The 15,836-nt window shown below is 41.2% G+C and overlaps 1 long non-coding RNA gene across 1 annotated transcript in view; it reads left to right on the top strand.

The window, feature by feature from the left end:
• LOC134346991 (uncharacterized) overlaps positions 1 to 15,408 on the top strand; it is a 136,644-nt gene extending 121,236 nt beyond the window's left edge. The window contains exon 3 of the long non-coding RNA XR_010018057.1: positions 13,027 to 15,408. This is a non-coding gene — a long non-coding RNA (uncharacterized LOC134346991). The remainder of the gene's footprint in view (positions 1 to 13,026) is intronic.
• The last annotated feature ends 428 nt before the right edge of the window (positions 15,409 to 15,836 follow it).

Raw genomic sequence — 15,836 nt, forward strand, 5'->3', positions numbered from 1 at the left:
GACGTTCAAAGTACATTTATTATCAAAATATCTGTCCATTATACAACCTTGAGATTCGTCTCATTGCAGGAAGCCACAAAATAAGGAACCCCAAACAAGCCCATTAAAAAAACACTGTCAAACACCCAAGGTGCCAAGAGACAAAAATGGTGCAAACAATAAAAGTACGCAAATAACTTTCAGAACTGAAATGTTTATGAAGACACAAAGCCAGGCATCACTACAGCTGAAGCAGGCCACCAGCTCAGTTATTTTCAGTGCTGACTAAACACTGTGGAGCAGTGAGCAGAACCAGGCAGAACCCACCCGTCCCTTGCCTCTGGTCCTGGCACCCTGAACTTTTCAAACTGGTCCAGCAATTGAATCATCTAAACAATTGCCCAAGTCATTTTTATAAATAAAACATAATTTGGCTTAACTTTGTTGGCTCCCCATTCCTGCTCTACACAAAGTGCTCAAAAATCAACAGTATGATGTTGAATTAAAACTAAGCAAACCAACTAGCAGCACAGAATTCTGCTTTGCACATTCTTTTCTCCATATTTAAATCATTAATTTAATTTATTTATTACAACTACTTGTTCAGCTTCCCAATTTCCCAGCAGGATCCTTGCTATGTTTTGTAACTCCAAAACATCAAGGTAGTTGAAAGAAACAGGAGCCTGGGAGAACGTGTGCATTTTGTTTTTCCTTTAAGTGAGGTGCACATATATAACGTAGTGGCGTGATAACATATGCAATTCACGTATTTTTACATATATTAGGTAAACAACAAAGAATGCTTTCTCAAATATTACTGAAATATTAAATACACAATACTCCTACCTGCTTAGCTAGAAATTCCAACTTAATATAGAATGCATCTTAATTTATATAAACATATTTAATAATGCAATTACTATACAGACATCCACAAGCCAGTTATTTTAAGTTGTCCCATTTAGGTTTAAAGATACAATTGCTGTGGAGGATTTCTTATTCTTGTGAGATGCTGCTTTTCCTGACGAGAGAAAGGTCAGAGATGTGGCTGTAAAACAATCCCAGATTCTGGGGCCTCCTCTGCGGTGGTTGTAGAAGTTGATTCTGGGGCAGTAGGAAGTGGTCTGAGCAGCCCTTAGACACCTTTGTTCATGACTTGTTGGAATCCTGAACCTGGCAAGCTGCTTGATCTGCTGATCCATCCCAGGCTACAGGCAAAGCTTCGAGCCAACGTTTTCATTTTGACCACACCTGGATGTCCAGTAGATAGCTCCTCTAACACTTGGATAGTACAACAACTCTCAATCTCTACATAAGACAAACCCCATCAAGGGCACGTTCATCCTGGTGCTGGTAAAAATATGGGAAATAGAATTTCTGCTGCACATTCCATCTATTTTCAGATGCTGTACAGACTTAAGATGGTGTGAGGTCTTTCCTGGTGTCTCGTTGGATCATTTCTGCTGTAATAAGTTGACTTTTGATTTGTATAGGGATGAAGACATCAAGAGGAGGGTCCTCTTTTTAAAAAAATTCAGGTATTTCCTTTTCCAAGGGTAAACAGGTCAATCCAACAGTATTTCCATGATGACTTGTCTGCTTGAATTTGATCTTGTAATTGTGTCCTCCAAAAAACAGAGCCCATCTCTGCATTTGTGCTACTGCTGTTAGTGGAATGCCTTTCTGTGGACTGAAAATGGACATTCATGGTTGATGAACAGTAATGAGGATAAACTCTCTCCCATACAAGCTGAAACATTTTACACTCCAAACCAGTCTCAAGGTCTCTCTGTCAATCTGTGCAGCGGTAATGGAGCATGATGCAAGGGCTGTGGGGTGTTCATTTCCATCATTCACAACAACTTGTGACGTGACAGCATCAATACCATAAGGCAAGGCATTACAGGCAAACTTCACTGGTGATGTCGATCAGAATGTGTGAGGACAGTGTCTGATGTCACCATTTCCCTTACCTTTTGGAAAGCCACCTCACTGCTTTGTCCACTGCCATTTTTTCCTGAACTATAGTAATGAATTCAAGGGCTGGGGCATAGTTTCCAGGCTTGGCAGGAAACTGTTACAGTAATTGACAAATCCTAAGAAGGACCGCAATTGTGACATGCCTATTAGCCTTGGGCCACGTGAGGCCTCTGTTTTTTTCTCAGCACACTTGTGTATTCCTTGGGCATCAATGGTGTGACCACAGTGAATGATGCTTGGAAGTTCACACTTGTTACAATGTGCTCCGAGCATATAATCCTCTAATATTTTTAACATTGTCTTGAGATTTTGAAGACGTTCCTTTTCATCCTACCAAAAACAATTAAGTCATCCAGGTAACACTATTCCTGGACAGCCTTGCAACACTTGGTCCAGAACTTTCTGCCAAAGTGCAGATGCATATGCTAATCCAAAAGTAAGCCTATTTTAGTGATAAAGCCTTTTGTGAGTGAATAAACTCTTCTTGGGCTTTCAGCCGGGTACATCTATTGATTTTAATGTTTGAATGACAAATTGTGCCATCTTCATCAGGGATGATACCTGGACATGTCTAGTCCAGTGGTATTTATACCCACTTCATCCATCTCTCCTGATTAGTTAATCCTCATCCAATCAGGTTTCTGCTGTCCCACCTTGTTTACTATTGAATTCCAGTACTTACTTACAGCGAGACCTTCATCTTTGTTAAAATTCTTTTCCTCCAGTTTTATTTCAATGGCTTCCTTTACCGAGCGGACCCAAAAGCTACTGGCGCGGAACAATAGTTTTGTGCCATCGAAGTCAACCCTATGGCCATTGCAAATGCAAAGTTCTGCTACCGCTGATTTCTCCATCTGATCCAAACAGATAGACCTCCTGTGCTCCCAGGCATCATTCTGGGAGAGTCATTCACACAGGAGTTACCTTTTCTGCAGCATAAGTTCTTCCTTGGATATCAGCAGGTCTCAGCATCTTTGAGATGCATTTTAATTATTTTGCCGCTCACTTCTGGTAAAGCCATATTGCTTGTGTATTTAAAAATGCAAACACGAGGAAACCTGCAGATGCTGGAATTTCAAGCACTTCCTCCCTCACTACCATTCAGGGCCCCACACGGTCCTTCCAAGTGAGGCGACACTTCACCTGTGAGTCGGCTGGGGTGATATATTGTGTCCGATGCTCCCGATGTGGTCTTCTATCTACCAGTGAGACCCGACACAGACTGGGAGACCGTTTTGCTGAACACCTATGCTCTGTCCGCCAGAGCAAGCAGGATCTCCCAGTGGCCACACATTTTAATTCCACGTCCCATTCTCATTCTGATATGTCTATCCACGGCCTCCTCTACTGTCAAACATAGAAACATAGAAAACAGGTGCAGGAGTAGGCCATTCGGCCCTTCGAGCCTGCACCGCCATTTATTATGATCATGGCTGATCATCCAACTCAGAACCCCGCCCCAGCCTTCCCTCCATACCCTCTGATCCCGCTAGCCACAAGGGCCATACCTAACTCCCTCTTAAATATAGCCAATGAACTGGCCTCAACTGTTTCCTGTGGCAGAGAATTCCACAGATTCACCACTCTCTGTGTGAAGAAGTTTTTCCTAATCTCAGTCCTAAAAGGCTTCGCCTTTATCCTCAAACCGTGACCCCTCGTTCTGGACTTCCCCAACATCGGGACAATCTTCCTGCATCTAGCCTGTCCAATCCCTTTAGGATTTTATACGTTTCAATCAGATCCCCCCTCAATCTTCTAAATTCCAACGAGTACAAGCCTAGTTCATCCAGTCTTTCTTCATATGAAAGTCCTGCCATCCCAGGAATCAGTCTGGTCAACCTTCTTTGTACTCCCTCTATGGCAAGGATGTCTTTCCTCAGATTAGGGGACCAAAACTGCACACAATGCTCCAGGTGTGGTCTCACCAAGGCCTTGTACAACTGCAGTAGTACCTCCCTGCTCCAGTACTCGAATCCTCTTGCTATAAATGCCAGCATACCATTCGCCTTTTTCACCACCTGCTGTACCTGCATGCCCACTTTCAATAACTAGTGTATAATGACACCCAGGTCTCGTTGCACCTCCCCTATTCCTAATTGGCCACCATTCAGATAATAATCTGTTTTCCTATTTTTGCCACCAAAGTGGATAACTTCACATTTATCCACATTAAATTGCATCTGCCATGAATTTACCCACTCACCCAACCTATCCAAGTCACCCTGCATCCTCTTAGCATCCTCCTCACAGCTAACACTGCCGCCCAGCTTCGTGTCATCCGCAAACTTGGAGATGCTGCATTTAATTCCCTCATCCAAGTCATTGATATATATTGTAAACAACTGGGGTCCCAGCACTGAGCCTTGCGGTACCCCACTAGTCACTGCCTGCCATTCTGAAAAGGTCCCGTTTATTCCCACTCTTTGCTTCCTGTCTGCTAACCAATTCTCTATCCACATCAATACCTTACCCCCAATACCGTGTGCTTTAAGTTTGCACACTAATCTGCTGTGTGGGACCTTGTCAAAAGCCCTTTGAAAATCCAAATATACCACATCCACTGGTTCTCCCCTATCCACTCTACTAGTTACATCCTCAAAAAATTCTGTGAAATTCGCCAGACATGATTTTCCTTTCACAAATCCATGCTGACTTTGTCCGATGATTTCACCGCTTTCCAAATGTGCTGTTATCACATCTTTGATAACTGACTCCAGCAGTTTCCCCACCACCGACGTTAGGCTAAGATGAAGCCACACTCAGGTTGGAGGAACAAAACCTTATATTCCGTCTGGGTAGCCTCCAACCTGATAGCATGAACATTGACTTTTCTAACTTCCGTTAATGCCCCACCTCCCTCTCGTACCCCATCCGTTATTTATTTATTTATTTATTTATTTATTTATTTATTTATTTATTTATTTATTTATTTATTTATTTCTCTTTTTCTCTCTCTCTCTCTCTCTCTCTCTCTCTCTCTCTCCCCTTCTCTCCTTTTTCTCCCGCTGTTCCTCTCACTATACTCCTTTCCCATCCTCTGGGCTTCCCCCTCCCCCTTTCTTTCTCCCTAGGTCTCCCGTCCCATGATCCTCTCATATCCCTTTTGCCAACCAACTGTCCAGCTCTTGGCTCCATCCCTCCTCCTCCTGTCTTCTCCTATCATTTTGGATCTCCCCTTCCCCCTCCCGCTTTCAAATCTCTTACTAGCTCTTCTTTCAGTTAGTCCTGACGAAGGGTCTCGGCCTGAAATGTCGACTGTACTTCTTCCTAGAGATGCTGCCCGGCCTGCTGCATTCACCAGCGACTTTTATGTGTGTTTCTTGAGTATTGTTAGTTTTATATTATAAATCAGCTATTGCCAGTGCCAAGCATGATAGAGTCTGCTATTCCTCTACACATGGATTCAGTTGTTCCTAGCACTCACCGTGACAAAGTCTGCTGCTCTTCCACACCTGGGTTCAGTAATTGACAGCGCACACCACATATTTTTCAATGCGGATTAGTGCTGTTCTTGAAACTGCAACTTCAATTTTATTTTTTTTTCTCTTCCCTGTACAGTCCATGTATTTTTGTCTGCACAACATGCTCTTTGCATGCGTCCTATTTTGTTGCATTTTCTGCAAGTTTCCTCTTTAAACCTGCATTGGTCTGGTGTATGTGAGCCCCTACCAGAAGGGTAACAAAATTGTACAGCCAAGCCAGTTTCTGTTTAGATGTTGCAATTGTTTTCATGCTCACTTCCATTCCAGATAGCAGCTCAACTGTGGTCTTTGTCTGACATTTTCATTGATACAGCAATTTCAACTGCTCTTTTAAATGTGAGTTGTGCTTCAGTTAGAAGATGTTTTGAATTTTTTTTGTAAGATTTCACAAACTAAGTATTTTTTCAGTGCAACATAAGTCCATCAATGAAGAAGAATGCTCAGACAATCTCTTCAGTTCTGCCACGTAAGCTGATTTGGACTCCCCTCATTTTTGATTCTGTTTATGAAACCTAAGTCATTCTGAAATCAACAATGTTTTTGATTCTAAATGCCCTTGTATTACTTTCACAATATCAGCCAAGTTCATTTCAATTGGTTTGGATGGAGAAGTCAAACTCCTAAGCAAACTGCATGCTCCTCTACCCAATGTACTCAGCAAAACTGATACTGGCTTCTCATTGGCTGTTTCATTTGTTTCAAAATACTGCCCAATTCACTCACTATGCAACAGCCAGTTACCTCTTTTGCAATTAAATGCATCTATCTTTCCAATGTAGCCAGTCATTTCTGCTCATTTTTTTATTTATGAATATTATCACCCATTACTTACCATTTATGAACCCAGAAATTTGTCTACCTTCTGCTGTTTAAAAAAAATTGAACATCCTGCTTCGCACTTTATAAAAATTCTGACATCTCGCTGGACTTCAACAGGTAAGTAGTTGTATCGGGTTTATTTAAAACTTACTCATCACCACTATTATGTTTTGTAACTCCAATACTTAAAACTAATTGAAAGAACAAGTCATGAGCTCAAGAGAACGTATAAGTTTTGTTATTGGTTAAAATGAGGTACGCACATATGACCTGGTGGTGTGATGACCTATGTCATTCATGTACTGCTACATATAAACCAAAATTAATTATGCAAACATCAAAGTATGTTTAATCTAACAGTACTTTTACAATATTACTCAAATATCACTGAAATATTAAATACACAACAATCCTGAAACCCTTATTAGCCCCTATCTTTAGCCTATGCATTGCTTCAGCATCTGATTTAGAGGGCAATTCCATCTAATTGCAAGAAGCCATCTTAACTTTGTTCATTCCTGGTGGTTTGCAGAGCTTCAATCCTTGGAAATGTAGTTTCATTGTATACATTATTAAATTGTAAAGTGGGTTCAACAAATTGTCCTCCTTAGACTAACACACCAGATAATGGCTGCCTGTTGCATCATGCACAAAGCAAAAGCACTGTTAATTATTTTTGGAACACTGTCTTGAGCAGTGCTTTTGCAAAACAGCATAGAACCAAGAACAACCAAACACTTGTGTTGTCAAGTTCACATTTGAAAAATACTTAAATTCACAGCACCAGGGCTGCCACAGAGTTCTCAAAGAAATGATAAATCATCATTTGGCCTTGATGACCTTTTTACTATCATTCCCATCACAGTTATCCTTGCACAGCTACATCCACCCACTCCTCCCCTATTACCTGACACCCACCTATACACAATATATTCCAGAAGACTGAGTCATTGTTCTAAACTTTGGAAAGCAGAATATCTGATACTCCTGTGCATAACATCCAGCTTAGAACCCACATAATATGCTATCTTTTGTGAATAGGAAGGTGGAGCTAAGTAACTGGTGTAGGCTACTCAGCCCTTTCAGCCTAATCTATCATTTCTGAGATTATGGCTACTTTGTAATTTAACTCTGTCTCCAGTGACTCTGGACTCTTCCACATACTTAGTCAGTAAAAAACTGTTAATCTTTAAAATAATTATTTATGAACTCTCTCACGGTGGTGTGTGAAAAGAGGATGCTGTCTAAGTTGCATGCCATCTTGGTCAATGTCTCCCATCCACTACATAATGTACTGGGTGGGCACAGGAGTACATTCAGCCAGAGACTCATTCCACTGTAATGCAGCTCAGAGCGTCATAGGAAGTCATTCCTGCCTGTGGCCATCAAACTTTACAACTCCTCCCTTGGAGGGTCAGACACCCTGAGCCAATAGGCTGGTCCTGGACTTATTTCATAATTTACTGGCATAATTTACATATTAGTATTTAACTATTTATGGTTCTATTACTATTTATCATTTATGGTGCAACTGTAATGAAAACCAATTTCCCGCTGGGATCAATAAAGTATGACTATGACTATGATTATGACTATTGTCCAGTATGTATATGCACTCTTACACTCTTATACACTTGGTGGCCACTTTATTAGGTATCCCTGTACACCTGCTCATTAACACAAATATCTAATCAGCCAACCATGTGGCAGCAACCAAACTTCAAGTTCAAGTTTATTGTTATTCAACTGTATCCATGTATACTGCCAAACAAAATAACATTCCTCCAGACGAATGTGCAAAGCACTCTACATATAATTCACATACAACACATAAAGTAATATTACCACAAATAAATTAACATATAATAAAATATATTCCAGAAGAGTGATATTTAGCACAAGGTGTATTTACCACACAAGTTAAAAAGTAAACAGTACAACTCTACCAACGCTTCATACGTGCTAAGACCTTGGGGGTGACAAGGAGTTCAGTAGTCCTCTGCCTCTGGGAAGAAGTTGTTTCCCATCCTAATGGTCCTTGTCATAATACTATGGTAACTCCATAGATGGGGTGGTTTGAGTATCTCTGAAACTGCTGATTTCCTGGAATATTGATACACAACAGTCTCAAGAGTTTGCAGAGAATAGTGCAAAGAAAATAACATCCAGAGAGGGGTAGCTCTGTGGACAAACTGCCTTGTTAATGACAGAGGACGGAGGAGAATGCCGGACTGGTTCATATTTACAGGAAGGTGACAGTAACACATTGAACACATGTTACAACAGTGATGTGCAGAAGGGCATCTCTGAAAACACAACAAGTTGAAACTTGAACTGGATGTACTACAGCAGCAGAAGACCACAGACATGCACTCATTGGCCATTTATTAGGTTCCTGCTGTATAATCACTCTGGGCACTGCTCACTACTTCCCTTCTTCTCTTTATACTGGCAAAGTCCCCTCTCCAATCCTGATGCGGTGTTTGATCTGAAACATTAACAATTACTTTCTCCCTCACAGATGTTGCTTAGTTCTTTGCTCTAGATTCCAGCATCTACAGTTCTCTTGTGTTTCCTTTATCCAATGAGAGTTGATTGGAAATTGGATAACACATGGTACTGAAACTCAAAGAACATCGGCAGATGGTAGAAATCTGAGGCAAAGCCAGAAAACAGTAGTAACACTCAACAGGTCAGAAGCATCTGGGGAAGGAGAGACAGTTAATCTTTCAGCTTGATTCATTCGAATTATGTTTCTCTTTCCTTGGACTTTACCGGAAGATCTATTCTTTTCCCTTTCTCTGACACTGGAATAATTTGTTTTATGGAAAATTTGGAATAAGGTGATTGTTATGGAGAGCACTCGGTAAACACACACCTTACACACGCACACTTACAGACACACAAACATTGCCTGATCATTCTGCTGCTGCGCTGAGTGTGCACACTTCAATGGTTTCTTCTCATAATGGGCCCTAAACTGAGCTCCAGTTGTCTTTAAGCTGCCTCCCCGCCATACATAGCAGAATATTCCATTTCTTCAGCAATGGGGTGTATATACTGTCTGTATACTGCATTTAAGATAGATACTTCTGTTGATTTTGCAATATGATTGTAACTATATTATGGGGTGTATCATATTCTAATTCATGTGTCGTCTAAAGTTAACTTTGTTGGTAACTAAAGATGGTATGCCCTGGTGTCTAAAAAAGAAAGTCTTCGCCTTCTACATGCTGCCTGACCTGCTGAGCTCCTCCAGCACAATGTGTGTAATGCTCAAGATTTCCAGAATCTGTAGTACCTCTCGTATAAAACCAGCCAAGATTTGTGAAACAAAACAACTCAGGACCTATTTAAATTTTTTATTGCATTCAGTAATATTAATACTTATATATTATAAAAGACCACAAAAATATAGCAAGATATGCTTTAAGAAACAATGAAGAATTTTATGATATAGTATCACATGACATAAACTGTTCCATATAAAAACGGTCTGTCTATCATTGCAGCTTTTGCACTCAGTCTCGCATAACTTTTCAATCTGTATCGTCAGCTCCCATGTAATTAGCTCAAACTCTCATTCCAGATGCAGCTCACTATGATTTCAGTCTCATTTTTTGCAGGTTGATTAGCCTTGTCTATAGTTACTTCACAAACAAAGCCTATCTTTCCCTTGCACCATCTTTTTGTTTAGTACAAAACAATGTAGCTCATTGCAATGCCCTTCCCTGCCTATGTTACTTCCTGTAAGAACATACACATAATCCTAGTTAGTTCAATTTCTCTCATGTCATCAGTTTCTACTGAAGTAGGGGATGAGCTTTGAGCTTCTCAGTACCTAAAGTTGTTCCTGAAGTACAGACATATGATAGACAGTGAGACTGCATTACCTTAGTGGAGAGTATAGATGATGTGAATAGTGTCCTTGGGCAAACATTATTTGTGAACCAAATCTACAGACAGCCTCTTCAACCTGCAGATTTATTTTTGAAGTTTTTTTTGTGAAGAAATCTTTAGTATGATGGGTAGAATTTTTGTTAAAGTTTATTTAAACATGAAAAAGTCTGCAGATGCTGGAAATCCAAGCAACACATCAAAAATGCTGGAGGAACTCCACGGACTAGGCAGCATCTTTTGAAAAGAGTAAACAGTCAATATTTTGGACCATGACCCCTCTTCAGGACGAAGGAGCAAGGTGGAAGGTGCTTGAACAAAAAGGTGAGGGGAAAGGCTAGCTAGAATGTGATAGGTGAAGCCAGGTGGGTGGGAATGGTCAAGGGCTAGAGAAGAAAGAATCTGATAGAAGAGGAGAGTGGACAATTGAGGAGATGGAAGGAGAAGGACCCAAGGGAAATATAGGCAAGTGAGAAGAAGTGAAAGGTAAGAGTGGGGAATAGAGGGGAGGAAATTTGTTCATCAGAAGGAGAAATTGATATTCATGCCATCAGGTTGGAGGGTACCCAGATGGAATATATGGTGTTTCTCTTCCAGCCTGAGGGTGGCCTCATCTTGGCATAAGAAGAGGCCATGAATCAACACATTGGAATGGGAGTGGGAGTTAAAATATTTGGCCACCGGGAAGTCTCCTTGTGGCGGACGGTATGGAGGTGATCGACAAGGTAGTCTCCTAATTTACAATGGGTCTCACCGATGTAGAAGAGACCACATCAGGGGCACCAGACACAAGGACTGTTTGGGGCCATGAATGGAGGTGTGGGAGGAGGTGTATGGGCAGTTTGCGAGGATAAGTGCCTGGAAGGAGATTAGTGGGGAGGGACAAATGGACAAGGGAACGGTAGAGCGAGCGATCCCTGTGGAAAGTGAAAGTGGGGAGGTAGTGATAAGTATAGTGTTAGGATCCCTTTGGAGATGGCGGAACTTGCAGAGGATAATGTTTTGGATGTAGAGGCTGATGGGAAGGTAGGTAAGAACAAGAGGGACTCTATCACTTTCGGTGACTGGAAGATAGGGTGAGTGCAGATGTATGGGAAATGGAGGTGAAGTGGGTGAGGGTAACTTCAATAGTGGAGGGAAGGAAACCCCATTCCTTAAAGAAGGAGGACATCTCATATGTCCAGGAATGGAAAACCATATCCTGGGAACAGATGTGGCGGAGGGAAGAAATGGAGAAAATGGAATGGTATTTTTACAGAAGATAGGGTGAGATAACCATAGGAATCAGTAGTTTATAAAAGATGGTGGTTGCAGTTTGTCTCCAAAGATGGAGACAGATAGAGAGTGCTTCCGGTTAAGTTGTTACTACTAAATCGTGTGTGACAGTTTCTGTCAGTAGATAAAATCTGACTAAAAATATCACTAAAGATACCTTTTCTGTGGCAAATTGTGTTAAATTATCACCGCAAACAGTGATGGGCAAGGGATGGCAAGGCGAGTTTGGGGGATGAGCGGAGATGGTGTATTGCAGATTTGTTGCAGATGGAGTTCCAATGCGCATGCAGTTTGCCTGGCTGTGAGTTTGGATGGCTCTGAGTGCCGAAAGGAGTCAGGATTCTGGCAGAGAAGTTCCAATGTTTGTTCAACCGGCCTGGGTGAGAGGTTGGTTCATGCTGGGTGCCAAGCTGCCCTGAAGATCTTGAGAGTGACTTCATGCTGGCTGAGGGAAAATGGGCACAGAATGAGTTGCTGGGTAGCAAGATCTAGGCCCAGGGTCTTTCACAGCAGCAATCCCTAGGTCCTACTGTGACGTACAATACATAGTTTAGGCACGCTTTGTCTGGCCCAGATTGCAGGCGAGAGCCGATTTCATCATCTCCCCACAATCTTCACTCCTCTCTCCAGGGTGCGTTTTGCTGTTCCATTGTTGGATTAATTAAACACCGGCCCAGACAGACTGAAGAGACAGATTATCAGTCAGGACGAGAGCCGGTTTCACTCGTTCTCCAAGATGGTCATATCTATGGAACTGAGACTACAAAGACTACCACAGATGTTGGGCTCTATGCCATTAATACGATGAACTGATAAGCGAGGCTTTGGGCCTTCTCTGGGATGCTCTGGGATTTGGATCTGAGGACTCAATTTTGTTTCAGAGTGCTGTTATTCGTTTCAATTGTTTGCATGATCTGTATTTTTTTTTCTTTCTCTTTGGCATCCGAGGGTTTCTCTTTTATTTTTATTTTTATTCTTTTTTTTCTTTAATTGGGTTCTTTTTGGTTTCTTGCTTTGTGGCTACTTGTGAGCAAGCAAATCTCAAGGTTGTAACAGCACCCTGACTGGCTCTATCACTACCTCAATCACAGGACTCTGCAGAGAGTGGTGTGGACAGCCCAGCACATTTGTGGATGTAAACTTCCCACTATTCAGGACACTTACAGTAATAGGTGCATAAAAAGGGCCGGAAAGATCATTGGGGACCCAAGTCACTTTAACCACAAACTGTTCCAGCTCCTACCATCCTGGAGATGGTAGCATTAAAGACAGGACCAACATGCTCTGGAACAGCTTCTTCCACCAGGCCATCAGACTGATTAATTTTTGCTGACACAATTGTACTTCTGAGCTATATTGACTATTCTGTTGTATATATTACTGTACATACTACTTTTTACATATTACTATAATTAGCACATTACACATTCATATTGAAATGTAATGTAAAGATTTTTACTCCTCATGTATGTGAGGGATGTAAGAAGTAAAGTCAATTCAATTCAATTTTATGTATTCCTTGATAATAAATGAATCATCAAGTCAATCAAAATGTTGCCCACAAAGTAAGCTGAAAAGTTTTCTATCTTTCCAGGTAGGGTGGATGCTGCATACCAAGACAGGTTGTGGAAAAACAGGACATGGAGTTTAGAGGAGGCAGACCAAAATGTCATGATGCATGAGCCCGGACTGGAAAACAACACTGATACTGATCTAGATTTTCAATGCTTTATGTCCCGTGTGCCTCATCTGATAATGCAATCTGAGTTAAATAACCTGTTCAGAGACTTGGGTTTGTCAAAGACAAAAGCAGAATTACTGAGTTCAAGACTGGAAGGATGGAATCTGTTGTCACCGGGCACAAAAAAAAATCCATGAAGGATTTCAAAATTTGAAACAGACATTTCCCAAAATAACTCATGCCATGATTAAGCAAGTCATTTGTTAGTCCACAAGTCAAATGGGTCATCGATGATCGACACTTTGAAAAACTTGTGGGACTGGGGAAAATTGCGTGGAAGGCATTCAAGGATATTGATGAAAATTTTCTTGGCATCTACAGAGCACCAAACTTGTTGACAACATGCATCAAGCCTACAAAACCATGAAGTACAACATGTCACTAAAGATTTATTTTCTGCATGCATTCCCACTTAGACTTCCCTGCAAATCTTGGCACTGTCAGTGACAAGCATGGTGAAAGGTTTCTCCAGGACATTACAGTCATTAGGAAAATGATATCAGGGCAACTGGAAGCCATCGATGTTGGCTGATTATTATTGGAACTTCAGAGAGAAGCCTCAGACACTGAGTACAAATGAAAATCATCAACAAAACAATTTTAGGTTAGTTGAACTATTGCAAAGGCTCAGTACTATTATGCACTTAAACACATTATATTCAATAAAAGTTAGTTTCTTGTTTCTCCAAATTCCTATGTGAGATGAGTAGTCTGAGATTGTATTTGTGCTCAGCTTCAAGTGGTCTATCATAAACCAAAAAAAAAATTCTGAGGAAACAACAGTTGAAAAAAATGTTGTTTTCTGGTGTGAGCGTCCTTGCATTTATCCCTGAGCAGTCTTACTCAACCCTTTGTTTCGGGCTCTTAACTACATGAGGGAATACCTTAATATTCTATGTAATGGTGAAGGTGAGATTGGGGAGGCATTGCGGGTATTTCGAGAAATCGATGTTCATGCCATCAGGTTGGGGGCTACCCAGATGGAATTTAAGGTGTTCCTCCAGCCTGAGTGTGGCTTCATCAAGCCCATAGAGGAGGCCATGGATTGACATAGTGGAATGGGAATGGGAAGTGGAATTAAAATGTGTGACCACCAGGAAATCCCACTTTTTCTGGCAGGTGATGGCATAAACATCGATATCTCAAACTTCTGGCAATGCCTCACCACTCCACATCCCCTTTTCCCTCTCTTACCTTATCTCCTCGCCTGCCCATCGCCGCTCTCTGGTGCTCCTCTCCCTTTTATTTCTTCCATGACCTTCTGTCCTCTCCGGTCAGACTCCCCCTTCTCCAGCCTTGTACCTCTTGTACCAATCAACTTCCCAGCTCTTTACTTCATCCCTTCCCCTCTGGGTTTCACCTATCAACTTGTTTCTCTCTTCCCTCCTCCCACCTTTTAAATCTACTCCTCATCTTTTTTCCTCAGACCTACCGAAGGGTCTTGGCCTGAAACGTTGACTGTACTTTTTTCCGTAGATGCTGTCTGGCCTTTTGAGTTCTTCCAGCACTTTGTGTGTGTTGCTTGTGTGTCTGCAGATATTCTCTTGTTTGTTTTTGAAAAAGGATCTAGATTTTTGTCTTTGTTTGAAAAGGTTTCGGCTGTGTGTCATATTACTTTTCACAGTTCAGGAAATGATTCATGTTCCTGGTATTAAATACCTTTTGTCAAGTATTTTATGGTTTGATTGTTTTTTTATTACAAATTATATTAGTCTAGATGGATGCCAAGAAATTCATCACAATTCTGCGTGGTCAATATGTTTGTAGCAGAAGCAACATTCTTGGATGTCTCAATGAAATACGTTTTCAAGGCAAAGTCCATTGTGTTGAGGCAGCCTGTTAGTGCACTTCACTCTGCACTCCTCACTCGAAGAAGGACACTTTTTGACTGTTGAAGGAGAAAGAAAGAATAAAGTGGAAACATTGGAAACAGAGATCTCGTCAGCATTAAGTGGGACAGTGTGGAGTGGAGTCATCATTTGCAGATCGCTTGGTGCCAGTGTGGGGTCAGAGCTGAGACAGCTTTTCAGCTGAAATGGCCCTGGCACCATCCTACTCACCCTGAACACAACAAAAACTGATAAGAATTTTCTAATGAACATGGACACTTTTGAAACAGGGCAGTGTTACAGGGACAATGTGGTTAATGGTAAAAGCTGAACTCTGACCAGGTCGCTAAAGTGATTATGGAAGCCAGCAGAAATTTAAGATAATTCAAAGAAACAAGTACAGATAACAAAGGATGGACCTATAGCCATACAAGGTATACAAATAAATATTTAATGAACTAATGAGATTCCTGGATATTGAAAAAAAAGAGATTTCTGGATGGCATGTTGCTTCCCAGATGCCGGGGTTACAGGCAGCTTAGATCGAGTCCATAGTGTTTTTAAGAGGAAAGATGAGCAGTCAAAGATCGTAGTTCACATTAGTATCAAGGACAAAAGCTGGAAGGGTGATGAAAAGTCATACAAAGACAAAAATTGAAAGGTTAAGCATGGTGGGAATAAAGTTCCAAGCTCTGTTTATTTCAATGCAACGAGTATTGTTGGCAAGGTGTATGAGCTTAGAGCATGAATCAGCATGTGGAATTATGACATTGCAGACATCAGTGAGACTTGTTCGTCAAATATGGTCACAAAAGTTTCCTTAATCAATATATA

The sequence above is a fragment of the Mobula hypostoma genome, chromosome 5 (genome assembly GCF_963921235.1).
Source record: "Mobula hypostoma chromosome 5, sMobHyp1.1, whole genome shotgun sequence".
NCBI lineage: Eukaryota > Metazoa > Chordata > Chondrichthyes > Myliobatiformes > Myliobatidae > Mobula > Mobula hypostoma.